A 14,093-nucleotide genomic window follows, 5' to 3' on the forward strand; every position below is an offset into this window, starting at 1 on the left:
GTAGCGTGGTTAACAGTATCGAAGGCGGCACTGAGGTCAAGAAGGATAATGGCCGCCGTGCCACCCTGATCCAAAATCCTTTTTGTTTCTTCTATCACCGCAAGGAGAGCAATTTCCGTGCCCAATTGGGGACGAAACCCCGTCTGAGACGGGTGGAGCAAGTTATGAGTTTCCAGGAAGGCTACCATAGTTTTATTTACGTGTCTCTCTAGAATCTTGCTCACCCAAGGAAGGAGAGATATGGGGTGATAGTTGGAAAAATTGTCCTGATCCAGATTGTTTTTTTTAAAAATGGCTTTGACCATAGCACATTTCCATGCTACCGGGACTGTTCCTGAGGAGATGGAAAAATTCGCCATATCCAAAATTAGAGGGCGAACAGTGTCGGCAACGAAGGTAAGAACCTGGGGGGGAGCAGGGTCCACAGGGGAACCTGATTTTATATGTGCCTTGATTAGATCCAGCATGGCAGAATTGAGGAGAGGGAATTGTGCTAGTGAGATAAGGGTCCCTACAGACAGCTCAGCAGAATAGTAGAATGAGGGGGCAGAAAGGCCTGATAAATATTTTGAATTTTCTTATGGAAAAATTCTGCCAAAGTGTTGCAGTGCATCAAAGGATCCTGTAACCTAGGATGATTTTGAGGCAGTTTAGTAAGGGTTCTGGCAATTTTAAAAATTTCTTTGGGAGAGTTAGCAGCTAATTCTGTTCGTAGAAAATTGCTTGGGTATTTTTAAATTCCAATTTATAGCATCTAATGGATTCCCTGTATTCCATTTTACTAATATCAGAGTAATCCAGCCTCCGCTTTCTTTCCAGCCGTCTGCAGCGCTGTTTAAGATCTCTCAAATTATGAGTGAACCAAGGTGCAGTTTTAGTCCTGTTAGTTATATATGTTGTTTTTTTTGGGAGAACTGTATCTAAGGAGCCTTGTATCCAGGAATTAAATCTTTTATTTGCATCTTCCAGATTAAAATTTTCATCCAAGGATGGCCTGTTGGTTTCCAGGACAGATTTCCACTGGTCAGTGGGGAGTTTAGACCAGTTTCGCTCACACACGGGATCAAATTGGGGGGGCCAGCGGGACTGGGGATTTCCCAGTTTAGCGGAATTAAGAAATGGTCAGTAAAGGGAAGAGGGATGGGAAGTCCACTAGTAAGTTCCCTACAATTACTGAAGACTGGGTCCAGAAGATGACCTTTGGAGTGAGTGGGGTTCGATACTTTCTCCGTGAGCTGGAGAGCTGACAGACTCTCAATCAGCTCCATAGTCATTTTATCAGATAAAATATCTAAGTGTACGTTAAAATCACCTAGTATGGTAAAATTAGCTGGTCCCAGGGCTAAGTCTGCTACTGCGTATGGCAGCGCATCAAGAAATTGTCTAGCGTCCCCAGGGGGGCGGTACAACAAAATACCAGAAAAGGTACTAGTAGGAGAAATCACTAAGGAGAATGCCAGACTCTCGCAGTTTAATAACGGGTCTGCAGTTATACGGCATAGAAAAGTATTTTTATAGATGATGGCTATACCCCCACCTCTACCAGTTTTCCGATCAATCCAGTTTATAGCATAGTCGGGGGGATGGTTTGCACCAGAACAGGGTCAGACTCATTATGGAGCCATGTTTCAGTTAAAAAAAGGATATCAGGTTTAAAATCGTCCAATAGCATAGCCAGTTATAGAGTGTTTAGGGAGGGATCTACAATTCAGTAGAAACATTTTTAACAATAGAGGGGAATCAGGGCAGTCGGACGACTTAATAAGAGGCGAGAAGGAAAACTCACAGTGAGGGCATTGAACGACTTCATTTAGTGAATTCATGGAGTGCCAGCAGGCTTCTTTGACGGCTGTGCGAAGTGCATAGAGAGAGTGAGGGCTGTAGGTGATAGATCCGACCCCAGGGCCAACAGGGGTAGTGGCCCCTGGACCTGGTTGGGCGCGGACGGGCTTGCTTTTGGCGCGCCTTAGGCGCGCCCGCTGCGCGCGTCCGCTGCGCGAAAGCCAGAGCATCCGGTTAAATGGAGGGGGAAGCGCAAAGACTAGAGCGCTAACCCCCGGGACCGGAAGTTGCCTTTTCCTCCCTCCACGCAATCAGGACAACACCCGTGGTGGACTGGGGAGAGGCAAGTGCAAAGTGGCAAACAGTGCAAGTATCGCAATTGAAGCAGAATTTAGCAAACAGTGCAAATATCGCAATTAAAAGCAGATTTTAGCAAACAGTGCAAGCATCTCAATTAAAAGCAGATTTAAAAAAGGGTAAACACAAATATTCAGTGCGAGGTCTAATAATGGCGTTTTACTAGCCGAGCGTTTAGATAGCAGAGCACCAATGCTTATGTCTTGCTGAAGGGACAGAAGCTAGACTGGGAGCCTGTGACTGCTGAATGGCTGACGTCACTGTGGAGGACAAAGACTGGATAGTTTGGTGTAGGCCACCCACGTCAGAATAAATCCCCTCCATAAAGGCAACTACCTGTGCCAACTTCTTGTCATGATCCTGGAAGGCATTCAGGAGAGCGATCTGACCCACACACTGCTGGCGCAAAAGGTCCACCGCCTCCACACTGAGGGAAGCAGGGGAGACAGGGGCAGGGGCAGTGGTACCTGGGGGGAAGGAGACTCTACCCTTTCTAGGGCTGCTGGCACGGACAGCACTTGTGGTAGCAACCGGGAGGGTGGGCACTGGATGATGTGTGGTGGAAGAAGAAGCAGATTTCGAACTTCCTATGCCCGCCAACATCGAGGAGTCACCGCTGGAGTCTGATGATGCGGAGTTTGGTGTTTCCAGGGGTCATTCATCCATGGCACTCCTGTCCCCCTCTGAGGCGCTGATCACATCAGTGTCAGTGAGATCATGTGTAGCAGTCATGCCAGAAGCTTCCCCACTAGTGTTGGATCCCTGTCCTTCCGTGCCCTTGGTCAATCAATCAATCAATCAATCAAAGCATTTATATAGCGCACTACTCACCCAGAGGGTCTCAAGGCGCTAGGGGAGGGGGGTCCGCTACTGCTCGAACAGCCAGGTCTTGAGTTGCTTCCTGAAGGCGAGGTGGTCCTGGGTCAGGCGGAGGTGGGTCGGGAGGGAGTTCCATGTCTTGGCGGCGAGGTAGGAGAAGGACCGTCCCCCTGTGGTGGCTCTTCGGATGCGGGGGACGGCGGCGAGGGCGTGGCCGGTCGATCGAAGCTGGCGTTTGGGGGCGTAGAAGTTGAGGCGGCTGTTGAGGTATCCTGGGCCTTGGTTGTGTAGGGCTTTGTGTGCGTGGGTGAGGAGACGGAAGGTGATTCTCTTGTTGACCGGGAGCCAGTGCAGGTCTCTCAGGTGTCCGGAGATGTGGCTGCGACGGGGGATGTCCAGGATGAGTCGTGCTGAGGCGTTCTGGATCCGCTGGAGTCTCTTCTGGAGTTTGGCGGTGGTTCCGGCGTAGTGGGAGTTGCCGTAGTCCAGACGGCTGGTGACGAGGGCCTGGGTGACCGTCTTCCTGGTCTCGGTGGGGATCCACCGGAAGATCTTACGTAGCATGCGCAGGATGTTGAAGCACGACGAGGAGACGGCGTTGACTTGTCTGGTCATGGAGAGGGAGGAGTCCAGGATGAAGTCCAGGTTGCGTGCGTAGTCTGTTGGTTTGGGTGCGCTGCCTAGGGCGGGGGGCCACCAGGAGTCGTCCGAGGCGGTGGGTGAGGATCCCAGGATGAGGACTTCCGTCTTGTCCGAGTTCAGTTTCAGGCGGCTGTTCTTCATCCATTCGGCTACCTCTTTCATCCCTTCGTGAAGGTTGGCTCTGGCGGTGGCGGGGTCGTTGGTGAGGGAGAGGATCAGCTGGGGGTCGTCGGCGTAGGAGATGATGTTGAGGTGGTGCTGGCGTGCGATGTCTGCGAGGGGGCTCATGTAGACGTTGAAGAGGGTTGGACTGAGCGAGGAGCTTTGAGGAACGCCGCAGATGACTTCGGTGGCTTCAGATCTGAACGGGGGGAGGCGGACTCTCTGTGTCCTTCCGGCGAGGAAGGAGATGATCCACTCCAGTGCCTTCTCATGGATTCCGACGTTGCTGAGTCGCTGCACTAGTGTACGGTGGCAGACAGTGTCGAAGGCCGCGGAGAGGTCTAGGAGGATGAGGGCTGCTGTTTCTCCGTTGTCAAGCAGGGCTCGGATGTCATCGGTGGCTGCGATCAGGGCGGTCTCGGTGCTGTGGTTGGCGCGGAAGCCAGACTGCGAGAGGTCGAGGGATCCGTTCGTCTCGAGGAAGGCGGCCAGCTGCTTGTTGACGGTCTTCTCGATGACTTTTGCAGGGAACGGGAGCAGCGAGATGGGGCGGTAGTTCTTGAGGTCGGTGGGGTCGGCTGATGGCTTCTTTAGTAGAGCGCTGAGTTCGGCGTGCTTCCAGCTCTCCGGGAAGGTAGCGGTGTCGAAGGAGGTGTTGATGATGTCCCGCAGGTGGGGTGCGATGACAGCGTCGGCCTTGTTGAAGACGTGGTGAGGGCAGGGGTCGGTCGGAGATCCGGAGTGGATGGAGTTCTTCGTGCGGACGGTGTCTTCGGTGCTGATCGGGGTCCAGGCGCGGAGGGTGATGGTGGGGGGCGGTGGTTCGGTCGTGGCGTGCGTCGGTTGAGTGCTGAAGCTGTTGTGTATGTCCGCGATCTTGTTGTGGAAATAGGAGGCGAGGGAGTTGCAGAGGTCTTGCGAAGGGGTGATGTCGTTGTTTCCGGCATTGGGGTTGGAGAGCTCTTTAACGATGTTGAAGAGTTCCTTGCTGTTGTGTGCGTTGTTGTCCAGTCGTTACTTGAATGCAGTTTTCTTGGTGGCGTGGATAAGTTGGTGGTGTTTTCGGGTGGCGAGCTTGAGGGCAGTCATGTTGTCCGGTGTAGGGTCTCTGCGCCAGGTTCTCTCGAGGGCTCGGCAGTTCTTCTTGGAGCTCTTGAGTTCGTCGGTGAACCATGGGGCTTTCTTGCTGCCGGGTCTGCTAGGCGGGTCCTCAGGGGGGCGAGGTCATCTGTGCAGTCGCTGATCCACTTCGTGAGGTTGGTGGCCGCTTAGCTGGGGTTCGTTGCGCTGGTGGGTGGGTTCTTGCTCAGGGAAGTCGCGAGCTGGTCGGCTGTGATCTTGTTCCAGCTTCTGCGTGCAACCTGTTGCTGGTGGTGGTGGATCGTGGTCCTGCTGAAGCAGAAGTGGACGCAGCTGTGGTCCGTCCAGTGGAGTCCGGTGGCGTGGATGAAGGTGCTGTCCTTGCTGGATGAGAAGACGGGGTCGAGTGTGTGTCCGGCGTAGTGGGTGGGGGTGGTCACCAGCTGCTTGAGTCCGAGGTTTGCGAGGTTGTCCAGCAGGGTGGTGGTGTTGCGGTCGTTGTTGTTCTCCAGGTGGAAGTTGAGGTCCCCGAGGAGGATGTAGTCAGCGGAGGGGAGGGCGTGTGGGCTGATGAAGTCGGCGATGTCTTCGCAGAATTGTGTGCGTGGTCCTGGGGGTCTGTAGATGAGGGTGCCTCTGAGGGTGGTCTTGGGGTTGATGTGGACCTGGAAGTGCAGGTGCTCGGCGGGTGCGAGGGTGTCGTCGGTGTTGGTCGTGATGCGGATGGTGTTCTTGTGGATGATGGCGATGCCTCCTCCGGTCTGGTTGATGCGGTCCCTTCGGATGATCTTGTAGCCGTCTGGGATGGCGATGGCGATGTCGGGCGCTGAAGAGGCGTTCATCCAGGTTTCCGTGAGGAGGGCGACGTCTGGTGAAGTTGTGTCGAGCAGGTTCCAGGTTGGTAAATGCTGCAAGAGACAGAGACATAGGTTCAGTATAGTGCCATACTCACAAACATCATATGCAATCAAAGCAAAAAACTTGAAAATTATACTTCAATGTTGGCCTCCTCGATGTTCAGTCAGCATGTGCTACCTTTATGCAATCATCAGAAGATGCATGGAAACATGCATAGTTGATAGTAATGCCCCATGTGATGTTGACTAGGGCTGGGCGGAATTTGCGTAATGTCACTTCGCGGAATTTTGAAAGAAATTGTGGAAAACAAGCGCACAACCTGAGGGATCGTGTGCCCGGGACTGGGGTGCCTCGTGCTTGGGCAGGCTCCCCGATCTCCCCGGCCTGGCTGCTTTGAGAAGCAGGGACCGGCCCCGGGCCTCCTGAGTTTCTGTCAGGGCCTGGGAGTCCATGTCCTGCGGCCTGCCAAGTGTCCATCTGCCTGGGACAAGAGTCCCTGGTGCAGAGCCCCGGAGCCCTGCAAGGGCAGGCGGGAGCCCTACCGCTATGGCTCGGTTTGGACAGCTGGGAGTCCTTTCGGTCCCAGCCATCTGGTCGCACCTTTCCCTCTGCCACCTGGTCGCATGCAATGCTTTCCAATGGGGCGACCAGATGGCCGGGCTGCCCTGGAAGTCCCAAAGGGGGCTCATTCACCTCCCCGATCCCAGGCAGGGCTCCAGGAGGTCGGATGCGTCCGGGCCTAGGGTCCCCTCCGTCACTCGGTGCGCACGGTTTACCGGAAAGGATTACAAGGGGCAGGGTATGCCGGGATGCCCCTCCAGGGGATGGCGGTTCTCAGGCAGGGACCAGATGGGCTAAGCCCGGACGACCCTTCCCCGGGGCGTCCGGTGCTCCCTCCTCATGCCCGCGGTGAGGCAAAGGGCCCGGGACGGGCTCCATGGGTCCCCCGGGCGTCCGGGCCCCGGGAGCTCTGCCGGGCCTCCCATGCCTGAGGCCCAGCGTGGGGTCTATGAGCCCCCCGAGCCCTGCAGCCCCGAACCCCTGCAGCCCTGGAGCCCTCCAGCCCCAGAGCCCTGGAACCCTGCAGGCCCGGAGCCCTGCAGCCCCAGAGCCCTGCAGCCCCGGAGCCCTGCAGCCCCGGAGCCCTGCAGCCCTGGAGCCCTGCAGCCCCGGAGCCCTGCATTCCCCCGAGCCCTGCAGGTCCTGTGCCCTGCAGCCCCCGAGCCCTGCGTGGGCAGGCGGGAAACCTAGCGCAAAGGCTCGGGGTTGGACAGATGGGAGTCATTTCAGTCAAGGCCATCTGGTTGCACCTCTCCCCTCGGCCATCTGGTCACGTGCAATGCTTTCCAATGGGGCGACCAGATGGCCGGGTCGGCCTGGAAGTCCCGATGAGGGTCCATTTGCCTCCCGGATCCTAGCCAGGGCTCCAGGAGGTCGGGCGCGTCTGCACCTAGGGTGCCCCCCGTCACTTGGAGCACGCGGGTTACAAGAAAGGTGGGTAGCCTTCCTCCGGATTAGTAGGGGCAGGGTATGCCGGAATACCCCTCCGGGGCTGGCGGTTCTTTGCCAGTGACCAGATGGGCTACGCCCGGGCAACATCCTCACAGGCGTCCGGGGCTCCCGCCTCCGCCGCGCGGCGTGGCAAAGTGCCCAGGGACGGGCTGCACGGGTCCCGGGCAGTCCTCCCCCGAGAGCTCCGTCGGTCCTCCCCGTGCCCGAGGCCCAGCCGGGGTCCCCGAGCCCCCCAGGAAGCAGAGCCCCCAGAGCCCTCGTGGGTGGGCAAGCGGGAGCCCTACCGCTATGGCTCGGCTTGGGGTGGGCAGACGGGAGTCCTTTCAGTTGCCGGCCATCTGGTCGCTCCTTTCCCCTCGGCCATCTGGTCGCGCGCAATGCTTTCCAATGGGGCCACCAGATGGCCGGGCCGGCATGGAAGTCCCTATGAGGGCCCATTTGCCTCCCGGATCCCAGCCAGGGCTCCAGGAGGTCGGGCGCGTCCGCGCCTAGGGTCCCCTCCGTCACTCGGAGCGCACGGGTTATAAGAAAGGGGGGTAGCCTTCCTCCGGATTAGTAGGGACAGGGTATGCCGGACCACCCCTCTGGGGCTGGCGGTTCTTTGCCAGGGACCAGATGGACTACGCCTGAACAACACCTCACAGGCATCCGGGGCACCCTCCTCTGGCCCGCGGCATGGAAAAAGTGCCCAGGATGGGCTCCACGGGTCCCGGGCAGTCCCCGTGCCTGAGGCCCAGCCGGGGTCCCGAGCCCCCCAGGAAGCAGAGCCCCCCGAGCCCTGCGTGGGTGGGCAGGTGGGAAATCTATTGCTATGGCTCGGCTCGGGCGGACATATGGGAGTCCTTTCGGGTGCCGGGCATCTGGTCGCACCTTTCCCCTCAGCCATCTGGTCGCATGCTGTGCTTTCCAATGGGGCGACCAGATGGCCGGGCCGGCCTAGAAGTCCCGATGAAGGGCCATTTGCCTCCCGGATCCCAGCCAGGGCTCCAGGAGGCCGGGCGCGTTCGCCCCTAGGGTCCCCTCCGTCACTCGGAGCGCGCGGGTTACCAGAAAGGGGGGTAGCCTTCCTCCGGAATTCTAGGGACAGGGTACTCTGGGACCCCTCTCGGCCTAGCGGTCCTCAGCCGGCATCTGGACAGGCCTGGATGCCTCCCCAGCCCTGGGTCTGTCCCGGGGCCTGCTGCGTGGCAGGCTGCCCCGGATGAGATCCGGCAGACCTACCCCTGCTGTGCTGGGTTCAAGGGCCCCTGGGATGGCGGCCTCCCCACCCCAGGCTCCGTCCTGTGTCCTGCCGCGTGGCAGGTGTGCCCGAACGAGTTCCAGCGGGCTCCGTCCTGTGTCCTGCCGTGTGGTAGGGTGCCCGGGACGGGGTCCGGCGGACCCGGGGAGGCTTCCCCTGCACCTCTGGGCCTGGAAGCCCCGGCTGGGTCCAGGGACCCGGCCGGTCCCCAAGTTGGGGGCTCCGGCACCGGGCCCCGTCACCCGGCCTGCGGCATGGCCAAATGCTGGGACGAATTTGGTCATGCCCGGGGAGCCTCCCCTTGCTCAGTTGGGTTCAGGAGCTCCGGCCGGGCCCCTGAGGGCCCCAGGGAGGGCGGACTCCCCACCCTGGGCTTCGTCCAGGGTCCTGCCGCATGGCAGGGTGCCCGGGATGGGGTCCGGTGGTCACGGGGAGGCTCCCCCGGCGCCTCCGGGCCTGGGAGCCCCGGCTGGGTCCAGGGGCCCGGTCAGGCCCCGGATCAGGGGCACTGGCCCGGTCACCATCCCCTGGCCTGCGGCACTGCCAAAGGCCCAGGATGGGGTTCCGTTTTGCCCGGGGAGCCTCCCCTCGCTCGTTTGGTTTCAGGACCTCCGGCTGGGCCCCTGGGAGCCCCGGGGAGGGCGGCCTCCCCACCCCGGGTTCTGTCCTGGGTCCTGCCGCATGGCAGGGTGCCCGGGGCGGGGTCCGGAGTGCCCGGGGAGGCTTCCCCTGTGCCTCTGTGCCCTGGGAGCCCCGGCTGGGTCCAGGGGCCCTGTCAGGCCCCGGGTCGGGGGCTCCGGCCCCAGGCCCCGTCCCCCGGCCTGCGGCACTGCCAAAGCCCCGGGACGGGGTTCAGTTGTGGCTGGGGAGCCTCCCCTCGCTCGGCTGGGGTCAGGAGCTCCGGCCAGGCCCCTGGGGGCCCCGGGGAGGGCAGCCTCCCCGCCCCGGGCTCCGTCCTGGGTCCTGCAGCATGGCAGGATGCCCGGGGCGGAGTCCGGAGGTCCTGGGGAGGCTTCCGCTGCGCCTCTGGGCCTGGGAGTCCCGGCTGGGTCCAGGGGCCCAGTCGGGCCCCGGGTCGGGGGCTCCGGCCCCGGGCCCCATCCCCGGCCTGCGGCACTGCCAAAGGCCCGGAACGGGGTTCTGTTGTGGCCGGGGAGCCTCCCCTCGCTCATCTGGGTTCAGGAGCTCCGGCCGGGCCCCTGGGGGCCCCAGGGAGGGTGGCCTCCCCGCCCCAGGCTCCGTGCTGGGTCCTGCCGCATGGCAGGGTGCCCGGGGCGGGGTCCGGAGGGCCCGGGGAGGCTTCCCCTGCGCCTCTGGTTGCACCTTTCCCCTCAGCCATCTGGTCGCATGCTGTGCTTTCCAATGGGGCGACCAGATGGCCGGGCCGGCCTAGAAGTCCCGATGAAGGGCCATTTGCCTCCCGGATCCCAGCCAGGGCTCCAGGAGGCCGGGCGCGTTCGCCCCTAGGGTCCCCTCCGTCACTCGGAGCGCGCGGGTTACCAGAAAGGGGGGTAGCCTTCCTCCGGAATTCTAGGGACAGGGTACTCTGGGACCCCTCTCGGCCTAGCGGTCCTCAGCCGGCAGCTGGACGGGCCTGGATGCCTCCCCAGCCCTGGGTCTGTCCCGGGGCCTGCTGCGTGGCAGGCTGCCCCGGATGAGATCCGGCAGACCTACCCCTGCTGTGCTGGGTTCAAGGGCCCCTGGGATGGCGGCCTCCCCACCCCAGGCTCCGTCCTGTGTCCTGCCGCGTGGCAGGTGTGCCCGAACGAGTTCCAGCGGGCTCCGTCCTGTGTCCTGCCGTGTGGTAGGGTGCCCGGGACGGGGTCCGGCGGACCCGGGGAGGCTTCCCCTGCACCTCTGGGCCTGGAAGCCCCGGCTGGGTCCAGGGACCCGGCCGGTCCCCAAGTTGGGGGCTCCGGCACCGGGCCCCGTCACCCGGCCTGCGGCATGGCCAAATGCTGGGACAAATTTGGTCATGCCCGGGGAGCCTCCCCTTGCTCAGTTGGGTTCAGGAGCTCCGGCCGGGCCCCTGAGGGCCCCAGGGAGGGCGGACTCCCCACCCTGGGCTTCGTCCAGGGTCCTGCCGCATGGCAGGGTGCCCGGGATGGGGTCCGGCGGTCACGGGGAGGCTCCCCCGACGCCTCCGGGCCTGGGAGCCCCGGCTGGGTCCAGGGGCCCGGTCAGGCCCCGGATCAGGGGCACTGGCCCGGTCACCATCCCCCGGCCTGCGGCACTGCCAAAGGCCCAGGACGGGGTTCCGTTTTGCCCGGGGAGCCTCCCCTCGCTCGTTTGGTTTCAGGACCTCCGGCCGGGCCCCTGGGAGCCCCGGGGAGGGCGGCCTCCCCACCCCGGGTTCTGTCCTGGGTCCTGCCGCATGGCAGGGTGCCCGGGGCGGGGTCCGGAGTGCCCGGGGAGGCTTCCCCTGTGCCTCTGTGCCCTGGGAGCCCCGGCTGGGTCCAGGGGCCCTGTCAGGCCCCGGGTCGGGGGCTCCGGCCCCAGGCCCCGTCCCCCGGCCTGCGGCACTGCCAAAGCCCCGGGACGGGGTTCAGTTGTGGCTGGGGAGCCTCCCCTCGCTCGGCTGGGGTCAGGAGCTCCGGCCAGGCCCCTGGGGGCCCCGGGGAGGGCAGCCTCCCCGCCCCGGGCTCCGTCCTGGGTCCTGCAGCATGGCAGGGTGCCCGGGGCGGAGTCCGGAGGTCCTGGGGAGGCTTCCGCTGCGCCTCTGGGCCTGGGAGTCCCGGCTGGGTCCAGGGGCCCAGTCGGGCCCCGGGTCGGGGGCTCCGGCCCCGGGCCCCATCCCCGGCCTGCGGCACTGCCAAAGGCCCGGAACGGGGTTCTGTTGTGGCCGGGGAGCCTCCCCTCGCTCATCTGGGTTCAGGAGCTCCGGCCGGGCCCCTGGGGGCCCCAGGGAGGGTGGCCTCCCCGCCCCAGGCTCCGTCCTGGGTCCTGCCGCATGGCAGGGTGCCCGGGGCGGGGTCCGGAGGGCCCGGGGAGGCTTCCCCTGCGCCTCTGGGCCTGGGAGCCCCGACTGGGTCCAGGGGCCCGGTCGGGCCCCGGGTCGGGGGCTCTGGCCCCAGGCCCCGGCCTGCTGCTCTGCCAAGGGCCCGGGACTGGGGGTCTGTCGGTCCCGTGCAGACCTCCCCTGCTTGTCAAGGTGTCTGCGGTCCCAGGGTCGGAGGGCCTGTCGGGTCCCCCACGCAGCCTCCATGGCTGGGGCCCAGCTGGGGCCCTGGGCCTCTGGTCCCCCATGCCCCGGTGCCCGCTCACTCATTCGTTGGGGCACAGAGCAACCAGATGGCTTCCCTTTCTGGTCGCACCTTTCCCCTCGGCCATCTGGTTGTGCCTGTCCCCTTCGGCCATCTGGTCGCGCGCAATGCTTTCCAATGGGGTGACCGAATGGCCGGGCTTGCCTGGAAGTCTCTATGAGGGTCCATTTGCCTCCCGGATCCCAGCGAGGGCTCCAGGAGGTCGTGTACATTCGCGCCTTTGGTCCCCTCTGTCATCTCGTGTGCACGGATTACAAGAAAGGGGGGTAATTTTCCTTCGGATTGCTAGGGAGAGGGTCAGACAGACCTCCGTGAGGTCCGGCGATTCTGAAACAGGGGAAGGCAGACCCGGGGCCTGCCCGCCACGGCCCCAGGTACGCTCCTGCCTCTCAGCCCCTTCCCGAAGGTCCTTTCTCTCCGAGTTTTCTGGGTCAGACCCCCGTGACGTCTGTGGATCCCGAGACAGGGGAAGGCAGCACCCGAGCCTGCCCGAAGTAGGGCCCCCCAGGGGCCCGGGTACACACACCTGCCTCTCAGCCCCCTTCCCAATGGTTCTTTTTCTCCAAGTTTGCTGGATCAGACCTCCGTGAGGTCTGGCGATCCCAAGACGGGGGAAGGCAGACCTGGGGCCCGCCCGCTAGGGGCCCCCAGGGGCCCGAGTACACTCCTGCTTCTCAGCCCCTTCCCGATGGTCCTTTCTCTCCGAGTTTTCTGGGTCAGACCCCCGTGAGGTCCATGGATCCTGACACAGGGGAAGGCAGCACCCGAGCCCGCCCAAAGCGGGGCTCCTAGGGGCCCGGGTACGCACAGCTGCCTCTCAGCCCCTTTCCTATGGTCCTTCCCCTGCGCCTCTGGGCCTGGGAGCCCCGACTGGGTCCAGGGGCCCGGTCGGGCCCCGTGTGGGGGGCTCCGGCCTCGGGCCCTGTCCCCCGGCCTGCTGCTCTGCCAAGGGCCAGGGACTGGGGGTCTGTCGGTCCCGTGCAGGCCTCCCCCGCTTGTCAAGGTGTCTGCGGGCCCAGGGTTGGAGGGCCCGTCGGGTCCCCCAAGCAGCCTCCAAGGCTGGGGCCCAGCTGGGGCCCTGGGCCTCTGGGCCCCCACACCCCTGCACCTGCTCACTCATTCGTTGGGGCACAGAGCGACCAGATGGCTTCCCTTTCTCGGCCATCTGGTTGTGCATGTCTCTTCGGCCATCTGGTCGCATATGTCCCTTTGGCCATCTGGTCGCGCGCAATGCTTTCCAATGGGGTGACCAGATGGTCGGGCTTGCCTGGAAGTCTCGATGAGGGTCCATTTGCCTCCCGGATCCCAGCGAGTGCTCCAGGAGGTCGTGTACATTCGCGCCTTGGGTCCCCTCTGTCACCTCATGTGCACGGATTACAAGAAAGGGGGGTAATTTTCCTCCAGATTACTAGGGAGAGGGTCAGTCAGACCTCCGTTATGTCCAGCGATTCTGAAACAGGGGAAGGCAGACCCGGGGCCCACCCGCCAGGGCCCCCAGGGACCCGGGTACGCTCCTGCCTCTCAACCCCTTCCCGATGGTCCTTTCTCTCCGAGTTTTCTGGGTCAGACCCCGTGATGTCTGTGGATCCCGAGACAGGGAAAGGCAGCACCCGAGCCTGCCCGAAGCGGGGCCCCCAGGGGCCCGGGTAGGCACACCTGCCTCTCAGCCCCCTTCCCAATGGTTCTTTTTCTCCGAGTTTGCTGGGTCAGACCTCCGTGAGGTCTGGCGATCCCGAGACGGGGGAAGGCAGACCCGGGGCCCGCCCGCTGGGGCCCCCAGGGGCCTGGGTACGCTCCTGCTTCTCAGCCCCTTCCCGATGGTCCTTTCTCTCCGAGTTTTCTGGGTCAGACCCCCGTGAGGTCTGTGGATCCCGACACAGGGGAAGGCACCAACCGGGCCCGCCCGAAGCTGGGCCCCCAGGGGCCCGGGTACGCACAGCTGCCTCTCAGCCCACTTTCCGATGGTTCTTTTTCTCCAAGTTTGCTAGATCAGACCTCCGTGAGGTCCGGCGATCCCGAGACGGGGGAAGGCAGACCCAGGGCATGCCCGCCGAGGCCCCCAGGGGCCCGGGTACGCTCCTGCCTCTCAGCCCCTTCCCGGTGGTCCTTTTTCTCCGTGTTTGCTGTGTCAGACCTCCTTGAGGTCCAGCGGTCGCGAGACGGAGAAGGCAGCGCCTGGGCCTGCCCGCCGGGGCCCCCAGGGGCCCGGGTACGCACCTGCCTCTCAGCCCCTTCCCGGTGTCCTTTTTCTCTGAGTTTGCTGGGTCAGACCTCCGGGAGGTCCGGCGATCCCGAGACGGGGAAGGCAGCACCCGGGCCCACCTGCCGGGGCCCCCAGGGATCTATATCTAAAACGGGGTACAGAGTTCCTCAAGTAC

Source organism: Triturus cristatus, chromosome 1_1 (genome assembly GCF_964204655.1).
Source record: "Triturus cristatus chromosome 1_1, aTriCri1.1, whole genome shotgun sequence".
In the NCBI taxonomy this organism is placed as follows: Eukaryota; Metazoa; Chordata; class Amphibia; order Caudata; family Salamandridae; genus Triturus; species Triturus cristatus.